At 37.5% G+C, this 12,326-nt stretch overlaps 1 long non-coding RNA gene across 1 annotated transcript in view; it reads left to right on the top strand.

The window, feature by feature from the left end:
- The window catches only part of LOC306800135, an 81,192-nt gene that overhangs the window by 6,197 nt on the left and 62,669 nt on the right, over nt 1-12,326 (top strand). The gene's annotated exons all lie outside the window — the stretch shown is intronic.

Below are 12,326 nucleotides of genomic sequence, written 5' to 3'. Positions count from 1 at the left end.
GGAAACATATGACCAGATAGGTTGTTTTGTTTCCCATTTTAATATGCATATAATAAGTGAAACAGGTTGCAGTAGCTTTTCTGCAATGAAAGGTACAATGAATTGGTAGTTCCAGTTGTTACAAAGAACAAGCGCTTTTTCTTCTTTTTTCCCCCCCCTTTTTTGCTTTTTTTTGCCTCTCCTTTTTTTTTCCTTCAGAAACAGTGAGACACTTGCTTCGAAAACCAGATAAGGAACATGTATATACCTAGTTAGTCGCAGGACTCTTTTTTTAGTGGGGATCCTAAGCCCAAGTTTTGCCAAGTGACTTTTCCACCTTGCAGCTCTGCTTTTCTCAGGACCAGGGTGAGTTTGGTTTTAACTGACATCCTAAAACTCTTCGAAATTAGCTGCATACCGGTAGTGCAGTGCCTGTTGCAATTTGGCAGCAGACATGTTCTCAGCGAGAGACCTTACATTGCATTGGTTTTACGGAGGATGTAAAACTTGCCCTGGGAGTAACGGGAGTAACGGAGCTGTCTCCTTCTCCTTGGAGTCAGAGCGGTGCGGCGCCGGCTGTGACCGTCCTCCCCCTCCTGGGGCAGCAGGGACAGGGACAGGGAGAGACCTTCTTCTACTGCAGCGGAGGGGCAGAGGATTCCCAGTGAGAGAGTGTGTGGTCTGTGACAAACGCGAAAGCTACCGAGTGAAGCACAGCAAGCATGTGTGTGATTTATAGCGCAGGATAACTTCTGAAAGGAGTTTAGGAGAAGTGAAAAGCATTATTCATTTCAGAGCATGCTCCTTATTGCCTCGGGGAGTTTGTGTATAGCTTTACCAAAGGCCTAATGAAAGCTTTACTCGGTGACTAATTTTTTTTCACACCTATTTCTCTCTTTATAAATATTTTTCTCCCCATCCCCCCCGCACTCCTTTTCATTTTGTTGAACACAGCAACACCTGCTGGCAGCGGTCCGGGAGTACTGCTGGAAAGACCCACTGATCTAACTCTTCAGACCAGCTGCCATTAAGCACTGCCAAGCCATATTAATGAGCTGCCTCTATTTTTACCCCTTCCTGTCAGAAAGGGCAATTGCTCTTGGGAAAGACTGTAGCTGGATTTGGTTTTTTTCTTTCTTTCTGATTTTTTTTTTTTTTCTGTCAACTTCAGAGTCCAGATAATCATTGTTCAGTTGGGATTTCTAATTTAAATTCTAATACCACCAACTGAGATCACATAAAACATTGGAGTGATGCTGAGCCTATCTTGCTGGCTCACAGGCATATTTTAGTTCCCTGCTGGATCAGAAATAAGTAAAGGAATGGGACTGAGAAAGAAGGGTTAGTACTCTAGCAACCTGTCTCTCTCTCTTTTATTTTTTTTTTTTTTTATTCTTCTCCTAATTGTGGATTTTATATTACAAACCATTTTTAAAAATGGTCCAATGCCAATTCATTATTCACCCCCTGGATATTGTGTGATTTACTGGCTACTTTGGAATCCTGAATTGCATACAACACTTTCTGTCCATCTCCATCCCTGCTTTGAAGAGCAGCCACTAGAAAACACATTGGCACAAATTTCTGTGCAAATCAGCTGGAATTTCACTCTGTTTTACCTTATTTACCTGTAATAATAGCAAGAGGTATGCCAGAAACTTATATTTAGAAGTTTTATGTTTCTACTTTTATGTAAGTGGACCAATTAAGGCTGGTCTTGCTACTAACTCAAATGCTTATGTGCTTCTTTAGAGGGGTCAGTGATTTCAATAATAATTAGTGAGCTGGTCAAAAAATAAAGTTCATCTGAGGATAAGAACTCAGCCTAGAGAGTAGGGTAAATAAGAGCTTTCTTGCCTTTCTTTTTAATATTGATGGATGACACTTTTTACAGGGGGGCAGAATAAGTTCTGTTTTACAAGAACCTTATATAAAGTCAGTCTGACAAACAGAAGCAAGTGTGTTCATTTTCTTTCTAAAATGTACCTATGTCTCCTGACATGTCACTCATTGATATGTTTTCTTGCCAGCTCATGGAACAGTGAGCTTTAACAAAGACATTTAATGTTCATGTTATTTTAGCATGTGTTGACTTCTTGTGCTTAAAAATAAAAGGCATATGAATACGCAAGGCAGGTGATACAGATGATGTTATTAGTGTGATGCAATATGACACAAATATGTGTTATAATCAGAGCTTGTTCAAAACTTTTCATTTTAGGAAAACCTATATACAAAAAGAATTTTCTTGAATTTATAGAGAGAGTATGGAGTTAAGTTGCAACTGGAGAGAGTAGTTCACAGAATTAAAGTTGTTTCACACAGCTTGTTCCTTTGACAGGTGACTTTTCAATACAATACTGCAAAAGTAATCTTTTTTTCATGAGAACTGTTCTGTAATGTATAAAATTTCTTGAGTGATGCTGTCTTCCAAAATATTTTGAGATTATTATTAGTGTGACATCAAGGATTTAATCCCCAAAGGGAAGGACTACCAGGTGACAGTTCCCATTTGGCTCCTAGTAGGGTGAAAACATTCATAGGTGAATTAAAGCTGTTATTAAAAGTCCACTAAAAATAATTTCCATACTGTTGAAAACTTTGACTATTGGTCAAAGCATACATCAAAATAATTTCTTCTGTAATTGTGCTTCAGTCAGTGGAATTTTATGAAGAATATATTTGCACCAACTTCAGAATAATGGGAAATAGTCTTATTTCGCTGACAAACCCTGAATTCTCTGTTCTGTGTTCGTTTTACTACAGTTAATCAAATCACAGCACACACAACCATTTAAGTTACAGACTCCTGTTAGCTTTTAGGGCCAACTCTTGATGCCACAGAAGTTAATGCTGACTGTGGGAGCAGAAGCCAGTTGAATCAAGCTTTGACTCTGAGGATAAGTATAAACCATTGATGGATGGAAAGAGAAACAAAAATTGTATCTTAGATAAAAGCTTTTCAGATGATTATTCATTGATGTACTTCCCAAAGTAATATTGCCTGTGCATTTTAGAAAGATTTATGACTGTGTTTGCAAGAGGAATGTTGGACCCATAGTTATTATAAATTGGGGCAGCTCTTCTGACTTCAGAGATTGAGTTATATCAGTAAGTCTTATGTAAAGTCTATTTGCTTAATTTAACTTCTACATATTAATGTTTAGGTTTAGGCTTCTCCTTTTAAAAATGGATCCCAGTTTTTATCTTGTTTGAAAGGTCAAATTTCATCTTGGTTTAGCTCCCTCCATGATTGGGTTACATTTTGCGTGTTAAGTTTTGATTACTTATAAATCTGCTGATGTGTGGGAGGGAATTGAATGAAGCTCATAAGCTTTCTCTTTTCACTGAGCTGAACTCAACAAGAGATTATACTGGCAAATCTTCCAAGGTAGTCTTCATGTACAGGCCATTGGGAAAAGTTGCTGTGTCACACATCAGCAGATATTGCCATCTGTGAGAGTAACCAGCAGAGAACATAAGTGACATACTGAGGACACCAAGAAGTAAATTTGAAAAAGTATATATTGATCTTCTGCATGGTTGCTGCTTTGTCACTTTGAATCCCCTGTGGAGTAAATCACTGTGGATGAAGTAAATACATTCTGCAGGGAAAATTTTCCAAGGAAGCCTGACTGCTTCCAGCTGTTTACTGCTATTGATGGGGACCCAGGAAATCTGGATACTGTGGCTCTACCATCAACTGCTGAGGACAAATACCTCATGTCCTCATCTGTAATGCTGAAGAAATAGGTTTATCTTCTGAGAACTGTGGGCCAAAAATTACAAACACGTCCTTGCTGCTGTTTGGTTTCTCATGGTCACTGGTTTTCATGTGGGTTATTTAAAATAGTGTTTGAATGTATTTCCAATGTAGACATAGGTTAAATCTGAGGGATGGATTAGTCTTCAATTATTATTTTCAGGGAAACCCAAGAAATAACTGAGAGCATTTCACATATGGGGAAGTGAGGGGAGTACAATGGAGAGTCATCATTTATTGACATAATGAAGCTGCTCCCCTTCTCTATGCACATACCCCTGTCCCAACACAGTTTTAACAAGCACTGGAGATTACCCTGAGATTCCAGGTTCAAATGTTAACCTACCTATGTTTTCAGAATTTATCTCAGATTTTTTTTCCTCAAATCTGGGGTTACAACACTTGAGATTTAACTTTGGTAACATGAACTTTTGGAATGGGTATGAGATCCTCAAATCTGGATTTAATTTCAATTCTATTAAATTTTCTAATTTGACTTCACATTTTATGGTTAAAATTTTATACTTGTAGTTCAGTGCAGGTGGAACATGTAACATGTAGACAGTTAAATATCTACTTTCCTGGTGCCTGCTTTCAGACTACAATGTGCACGAACAACTAGGCTTAAGCCTCTTTATCAGTAAGGACAAAATAGTACCTGCCAAGCTCACAGGTCTTGGAGAAGAGCTTTTAAAATGAGCTTTATAGTACCCAGTAACAGTTGGGAGAACAGAGGGTTGATAGGCAGCAGTGATGGCCAGTTGCCTAGAATATCAGTTCCTCTTCAATAACTTTTGTATGCCAACTATGAACTTATAAACAGTTATTTTCTTTATTCATTGTCTGCTTATTGGTGTCATGCCCTCATGGTGACTCCTCTAAAAGGGGTGACATAAGGTAGCTCAGAATAAAGTTTTTGTGTGCAAACAGGGCTCAACTGTGTGTCTATGCACACATTTTTAATTGCTCCTTTGAAGCTGTCCATTCAGGGACAGTAACCAAGCATCTAGGAAGTATAAAAACAACAAAGAAGTGTTCAGATGTTTCTCATAAAGCAGATTCTTTTTTGAGAGGGTTAGTTCTGGTTCTTTTTTTGCCCCTTAAACTGAATTTATCTCACGTGATCAGAGTCAAATTGACGGCTCTGAACAATAATTTAATCTGCTCGCTCACAGGAGAGAACGGCAGGGACAGCCACAGGACAATCTTCCTCACCCACATTCTTGGGTACACAGAGACTTGCTCATGCCCTTGATTCAACAAGTTCTGGAGACATTATCAGAGCTGTCTGCTGTAGTGTCTTGCTTTGAGTGGGAGATGAGCTGAAAGAAGTGAATCCTTTCATACAAATCAGCAAATAGCCAATGTAGAAGTGACATTCAGGTAAGCATTCATGAGGGGTATCTGCAATCTGGGGACATATGAGTTTTGGATGTATCGTTTAGAAGTCTCCAAACTTAAAAATGTAATGTGCAATGACAGTTCAAAAAGCCAACAAAAAAATTGGAAGTTGTTAGGAATAGTGTGAGAGCAAGACAAGGGGCACCATGTTGCCTCTATGTACCTAAGTTTATTTCTGCAGTTCTGGTCTCTGCATCACAAGCAGGACATAGGAGAGTTACAGAAGACACACTAAAGGTATTAAGGTTTTGAAGCAGCTGCTTAATAAAAAAACTGGAAAAAACAGCTTGGATAAGGGAAGGCTGAAAGAACATGTACTTGGGGACTAGAAAACCATGAAGATGGTAGGTAAGGTGAATGCTGAACAGTTATCCACCAAATCCTGCAGTACTGGGGGAATGCATTGAAACTAGTAGGAGAAGATTTAAACCAGATACAGAGCTTACACAATGGAGACTGAGCTTCTGGGATTTGTTGCCACAGGAGGCTGTGGAGACAGACAGTATCAGAAGACTCAAGAAGACCCATTAAAAACTACCAAAGGGAATAGGCAGGGACATATCCTTTAACATCCTTAATACAACAATTGCAGATTCAGGGGATCTTGAAGGGATAGGCCTGCAGAGAGCAGCTAGGCTCACATTCTCTCTCCAAACAGCATCTATTGTTGCCAATGCTGGAATGAGAAAAAGGGGTTAGATGGACCACCAGGGGGACTACTCAGGAAGTGTCCTTACGTGGTAGTGAGGCATTCCTGTCTTTATGCTGTGGAAAGAACAGAAAAGTTCCTGAAGGTGATTCAGAGAAAAAAGGAACTGTTCCTGCCCTGAGTCACTTTCAGAAAAGCCCATCTCTTGTGACCAATTTCAAAGGAAATTTACCATAGACAGAAGGAAGTCTTGTGAATAACCACATTTAATCACAGGTTTGGTTTGAACTGCTGCTCTAGAGCAGAAAAAAGTGTCATATATAAGAACTTAATATAAGACACCTCACAGTCGTTTTGGTGAGTGCTTTTAAGAGCAAAAACACTATCGGATTATTGGTTAACTTTGATCACAGGCAGTTGGAAACATTTCCTCAGCCAGTGATGTTGAAGTATCACGTCAAGGTCTGGTTAAGATGAAAAATTAAGAAAACATCTTCTGTATACATTAGACTGCTCTCTCATAGTCTTGAAGCTGAATCACTGGGAAAGACTGCCTCTGCTGTCTAGTTGCAAAGCTGGTCTGAATTGCCCAGGTATGGCCGGATATCCTAACATTTATGGGAAGTCTGCTGCATGTCAGCATCTGGAAACAGAAACAGGCTGTTAGGCTGGAATTACAGGATGACATCTGACTCAGAAAGAGGGGTGAAAGTCAGGAGGTGATTCTGTTATGTAGAAGCCACCCCAGTAGGTTCATTTGAGCTCTCTAGCTCACAGACGTGAAATAACTGCTTAAGGGATAATTAGACATTTCAATACATGATTTGTACATACAATGAGCTATTTGGACATGCAAATATAGACATATTTGGACATAAATTACCAGAGTTACAGATGTAAGACATTTTTAGGCATGTGCTGAAAATCTGGTCATCCCAGAAGAAAAAGTTAGTTGTTCCCAAGCATATTCTGAGATTCAGTAATAGGCTAACATGCAGTATGAGCTGCACAGAATCTAAACTTGTCTTTTAGATGTGTTCTAACTGAAAAGCGAAGCTAAGTATAAGGGATAAAAATTACCTGATCTCTGGTAGCATGAATACTTGCTATAAATGTAAAAATATAATATAATATAATATAATATAATATAATATAATATAATATAATATAATATAATATAATATAATATAATATAATATAATATAATATATAATACATAATATATAACATATAATATAGTGTAATATATATATTTAACAAATCAGCTGATTAATCAGTAAATCCTTTGAAATAGGTATGTCATTTTTTTTTTTTTAACTTTGAAGCTATGAGATGGGAGTTTGCTGTTCAGGGCTACCAAAGAAGTCTGCAGTCAGGATGAAAATGAGAACCTGTGGTGGTTCCCAAACTTTTCTTCCTACTTGATAAAATATGTTGCTACCTACACATGAACTGTAAAAAACACCGAGGCACAAAGCCTCAGACAGAAAATGTTTAGAATACAGTTAACTGGTCTGTGGTTAACCATTTCAGTATCTGTAGTACTTCTCAGCTCATCTTCTGCATGAATTTCCAGATACTACCACTGGGACCATTATTCTCTGCTTCGGTTTAGAAAATTCTGTTTGTTTGCGTCTCAAGAAATCTTTGTGAAAAGGAGAAGTACAACATTATTAGTGTTTGGACAAGAAAGTGGTTAGCTTTCACACTCTATTTTTTGTTTAATAATGTTCAGAAAAGGCATTTGAATTATCCTAACTTGGGGAACATTTTGGTAATGTAATGTCCAACCTCTGCAAGTCCCCCTTGGAACTCTTGTCTTAGTGCCTGTAGGAGAGAGAAGTTGAAAGTAATGACTTTTATACTATCAGTGCAAAACCTGTACACCTCACACAAAAAAGTTAGTTTGAGTGAAAGAGCTCAAAGTATCTGACCTTCTCTCAGAGCACCCTGTAGTTATATCCTGGGCTGCACAATGTAAGTGCTGTTACTCTGTAGGGTTAAGAATTCAATTTACACTGGAAGCCTTTTTACATAAGCATTTCAGTTCAGTTGGTAAATATTTCCAGGTGGCCAAGTATAATTTTAGAGAGGGAAATTTTGCAGAGGTTAAATAGCAAACAGGATTTTTATAAGTCTCTATCAGTTTGAAAAAAATAAAATGTAATGAAACACAGCATTCTCCCACAGATGAACCAGAAGCTCAGGATCCTCAATAGCATGTCTAGCTTTTTTGTGTTGTTGCCAGTAAAATCCGTGCTACGAAGACACATAGGATGCTTTTGTAAAGATGTTCTGTAATTTGCAATGAAATAAAAAATTATCACAATACCAGTAGATGAGGCAGAAAATGTGGATTGTGCAGCTTTGTGTTGGAAAGATCACTGGGATAACTTTTGACCAGTTTTGAGTCTGAGTGTGTATGCATTACAGAGAAAGGGAAGAGCTTGCTGCAGGCCAAAAGAAACATCTTGCAACCTTATAATGAAGAAGAAGAGTTAAAATGATGACTCCTTTTCAGAAGTGCCACCAGAAGTGTCTTTGTTTCAAATGCTCTTTGTGCTGTCAGACACTGTTAGCCCCTAGTTAGTCACTGCTAGAGAAAAAAATCCTCAGCAACACACAACGAAGTTTGGTCAGTTTGCTCAGCTGCTGTTGATGTCACCCCTTGCCCACTAAGAGTAAGTTACTGTAATAATCCTCCCCTTTTATTAATCATAACTTTATAGAAAGCAAGAACAGAGTGACATCATTGTTGAAGAAGACTGACTAAATCATGCTAAGCTTTAGTCAGCTTTGCTATAACATCTCTTGTGTGTCACATGAAAATAATTACCCGCTCTCACTTTCCATGTCTGACCAATCCTCCCCCTTTTCCCTCTTTATGAGGCTACAAGTCTCTGCCTATTTCAAACACCTGCTAAAGGTGTAATCTATTTAGAGATGAAAGAGAATATCTTTAACTGGAAGTTGGGACATTCCAGGGGTTCCATATAACATGAAGTCACTTACCATATAAAACATCAGTGGTATTTATTATAGCAAAACATCATCATCCGTAGTATAATATATTGAAGTGTTTCAGATAGAGGCTATCTCATACTCCTCATGTGATTCCAGCATTGGTAAGTTCCAGCATACATTTTCTGCTCATTTTTGTCTTGGATAACATAAAAAGTTTGTCTGCTTGTATATCTATCTGTATATTAAAAAAAAAAAAATAAGCTACATTTCAAGGACTTTTTTGTCATTGTTGTTTTTTTTGAAGGCTATGTAATTAGTTGCTTGCTAAGAGGTCAATGTTCTCTGACCTACTGCCTCAGACCTTCAAGAGAAGTGCAGTTGAGAAGAGTAATTTAGATAGTAAGCAAGGTTTATATCATTAGGGCAAGTGATTGTTTCCCACTGGAGAAGGAAACCCACCAGAACTTAGTTTTGACAGCATGTCGTGTTTGTCTGCTAGTTAGAGATATTGCTACTATATGATGCCTTCTCTTTCTGTAGAGACTTTGAAAACATCATAAAATGACATATTAACATTCTCTTTGGAATGTCAGTCATTTGAGCTTCATACATTTTTCACCAATTAGCAGGTCCCTAGGTTAAATTATTCTTGTATTTTCCCCAAAACCTTTAAGATTTTGTATTCCTGTCTAAACACCTTTCAAAAAAATCTCCCAACCCCCCAAAAAAACAACTTCCCCCCACAACAAACTGACATGCAAACAAACACAAAAGGATAGTTTGATAGACATAAAAAGCACCAGTTTGCACACAAATACAATTCAGACAGCTTTGCAATACAATACAAAGAGCTTTGTTCAATTTGTTAATTAATCTGACCTCTAGTTTTTTTCTCCTGAGGCAAAATGCCTCATTCTGTATGACAGGTATTCTCTGTTGAAAGGTGTATTGTGTTGGTCCTCACGGTGCTAAGACACCTGTAATGCACTTCAGCAGAATTTACAAAGTTCTGTCAGCAATTAAGATAAGTCACTTACACAGATCATTGTCAATTGGGCACTCTGCCTAAGTGGTCTATGCTATTACTATTGTTACTATTGTTACACCAAATTTTCACTGCCTTTAACAGTTACCAGTAATGATGAAAAATTATATTCCTCGTAGTGTATTCAGATTACAATATTGAAGACAGTGCTTGAGACACTGGAAGGTTTGGTGAAATTAAAAGGATTTGCAATTCCAAGCAGTTCCCAATGTGCAATAAATTCTTATCTTCTATACCTGTTTAAAACTTAGGAAAGGTTGTTTGGCATAACTGAATCTTCAGGAACCAGAGAGAATGTAATGAAACAACATGGGTTTTTTCTAATAATCTGAATTTTCTCTTTATTTTATAAATATTAAAAACCAGTGCTTGAGTGATGACAGAGCATTGAAGTCACCTACTTTAAAATGCTTGAAAAAAACACATTTGACCTGTGTTTTGATAGCATGCGTGCATTATGGCAAACAACATCTGTAGTTATTGTTAAACTTGAAAGTAATTCTTTATAAAGCATGTGTGCAATCTTCCATTTTCTTTTTTACAGGAAAAAATACAGAACAGAAGTACTTGTAATGCATGTTTTCTCTTTTTTTTTCATTATTGCTGACATAAAAATTCTGGATATAATTTGACCTGATGTATTTCTGATGTTCCTTTTATACCTGATTTATAAGCTAATTGGGACAAGAAGTATTTATTTCTGCAATTAACACCTATTGATCATGGAATTTCATTAATATTTTTTGCTTCCCTTACCAATTATTTGCACTCTTCTGCATCTAATTTATATTCACTGAAATAGCATACTGTTCAATATTTCAGCAGATTCTCAAGTTTTAATAGGTACTAAGGGCTTTAGGAAAAATGGAAAATCATATGACTAAAGAACACCCATAAAATAAGGTGATTTGGAGGAATACATATTACTATAGATAAGGGCCACTTAACCTCATGCCAGCTAGTCATGCTTAATCTTACAGTCCACTTAGCTTCACCATAAGTTGCCATAATGTTTAAAATATCCATCTTTCTCAGAGGTATGTGATTTATATTCAACATCATAATATTTGTCATACATACCATTTCTCCTGCTTCACTCCAGTCTGTCTTGAAATGATTCTGTGTGATTCTGTGAAATAAGCTATAACCCTGAAAAAGCAATTGACCATGTTTGAACAGTGTTACTGGAAGAATGAAGAGAACTTGCACTGCTTCTGCTTGTAATATGCTATGTTCTGTGCATAAAGGGGATTTTGGTCTCTAGGCCACTAATCTGGCATCTTTCATGAACACAAAATTCATAGCCAAAAAGATTTAGCATAGGAAATAAAGAACTCTCTATCCGTTTCAAATCTCAAGGAAAATATAGGCAGTTGGAAGAGAATTACTCAGCTTAAATTTGGCTGGAATTACTTCATGTGCTTATTCATAAAATTCAGTGTGCCTAGATTTGATAACTTGCTCCATATGACCTCACTTCAGTATTTGCATTTTCACATTATAATATGCTTGAATGTACATTAGCATCATGCTGCAGAACATAATCCATTACCCAGCAACATTGTAAGTTATAAGAAATTTTATGCTCTCTAGTATTTGTCTCAGTTTCTCTCTGTTCATTTATGAGTACATCTCAATATACAAACACACACTTATATATATAAATCAATAGGTAAGTATGATTGTTTTCTGTGTGTGAATCCAAGTGCGTCATTAGCCAGTTGTTGTGAAGTAAGAAAGGAGTAGAAGCATGTCTATATGGATTGGCCTGTCAGTTCACACTTTTTAAGCACAATTTCTTCATCCTGAACACAATCATATCTCATTCTCTCCAACCAAACAGCAGGGGCAAATTTATGGAGATAGCACTCTGCATCTTCCTAATGGCTGTGATAGTAGATCAAAGCAGTAAGAAACATTGCATTGTAGCATTCAAATAGATGAGGCTCACTGTTGATGCCTTAACTTCCTTTAGTTCTCTTACAGAGTTAATAGATGACTCAGGCTGACTTTTTTTACATTATGGTGCATCGGGCCAGTCTAGCAGCCTTCAGCTCATAGGGTGTCTTGATAAATGTTTTCTTGTCACTTTTCTTGTGAAAGCTTCCTTATCAAGGGCTTTGCATCTTATGTCAGTTTCAGACTGCCATTCATTTATTATTTTTGAGACCTGGTGGAGTCTTCTCTCCAGAGGTTCTTGTTCAAAAACAGGTTTCTGCTCTTCTTGAAACTTGTCTCTCTTTTTGTGCTACAAGGCAGATTGCACAGAAGGAACATCATGCTTCTTAGAGCTCACAGGGTGACTCAGGCTGCTACAACTCCTGAGACCTTAGGGAGAAAAGTGCATAGACCACTGGGAAGACTGGGTGCTGGTCACCATCCCTCATGCCAGTCAACAAGGGGTCAGGGGACTTCTGAGTTTGTCAGAAGCATTGATGGTGTCGCCATAGGTCTGTGAGATCCACCAGCTGTGGTCACAATTCACATATTTCCATTTCAGAAATTGTGTGCTTAGTGCCATCAGG

This window comes from Erithacus rubecula (assembly GCF_903797595.1).
Source record: "Erithacus rubecula genome assembly, chromosome: 3".
NCBI classification, from domain to species: Eukaryota; Metazoa; Chordata; class Aves; order Passeriformes; family Muscicapidae; genus Erithacus; species Erithacus rubecula.
This window is presented reverse-complemented; position numbering and strand designations above follow the sequence as displayed.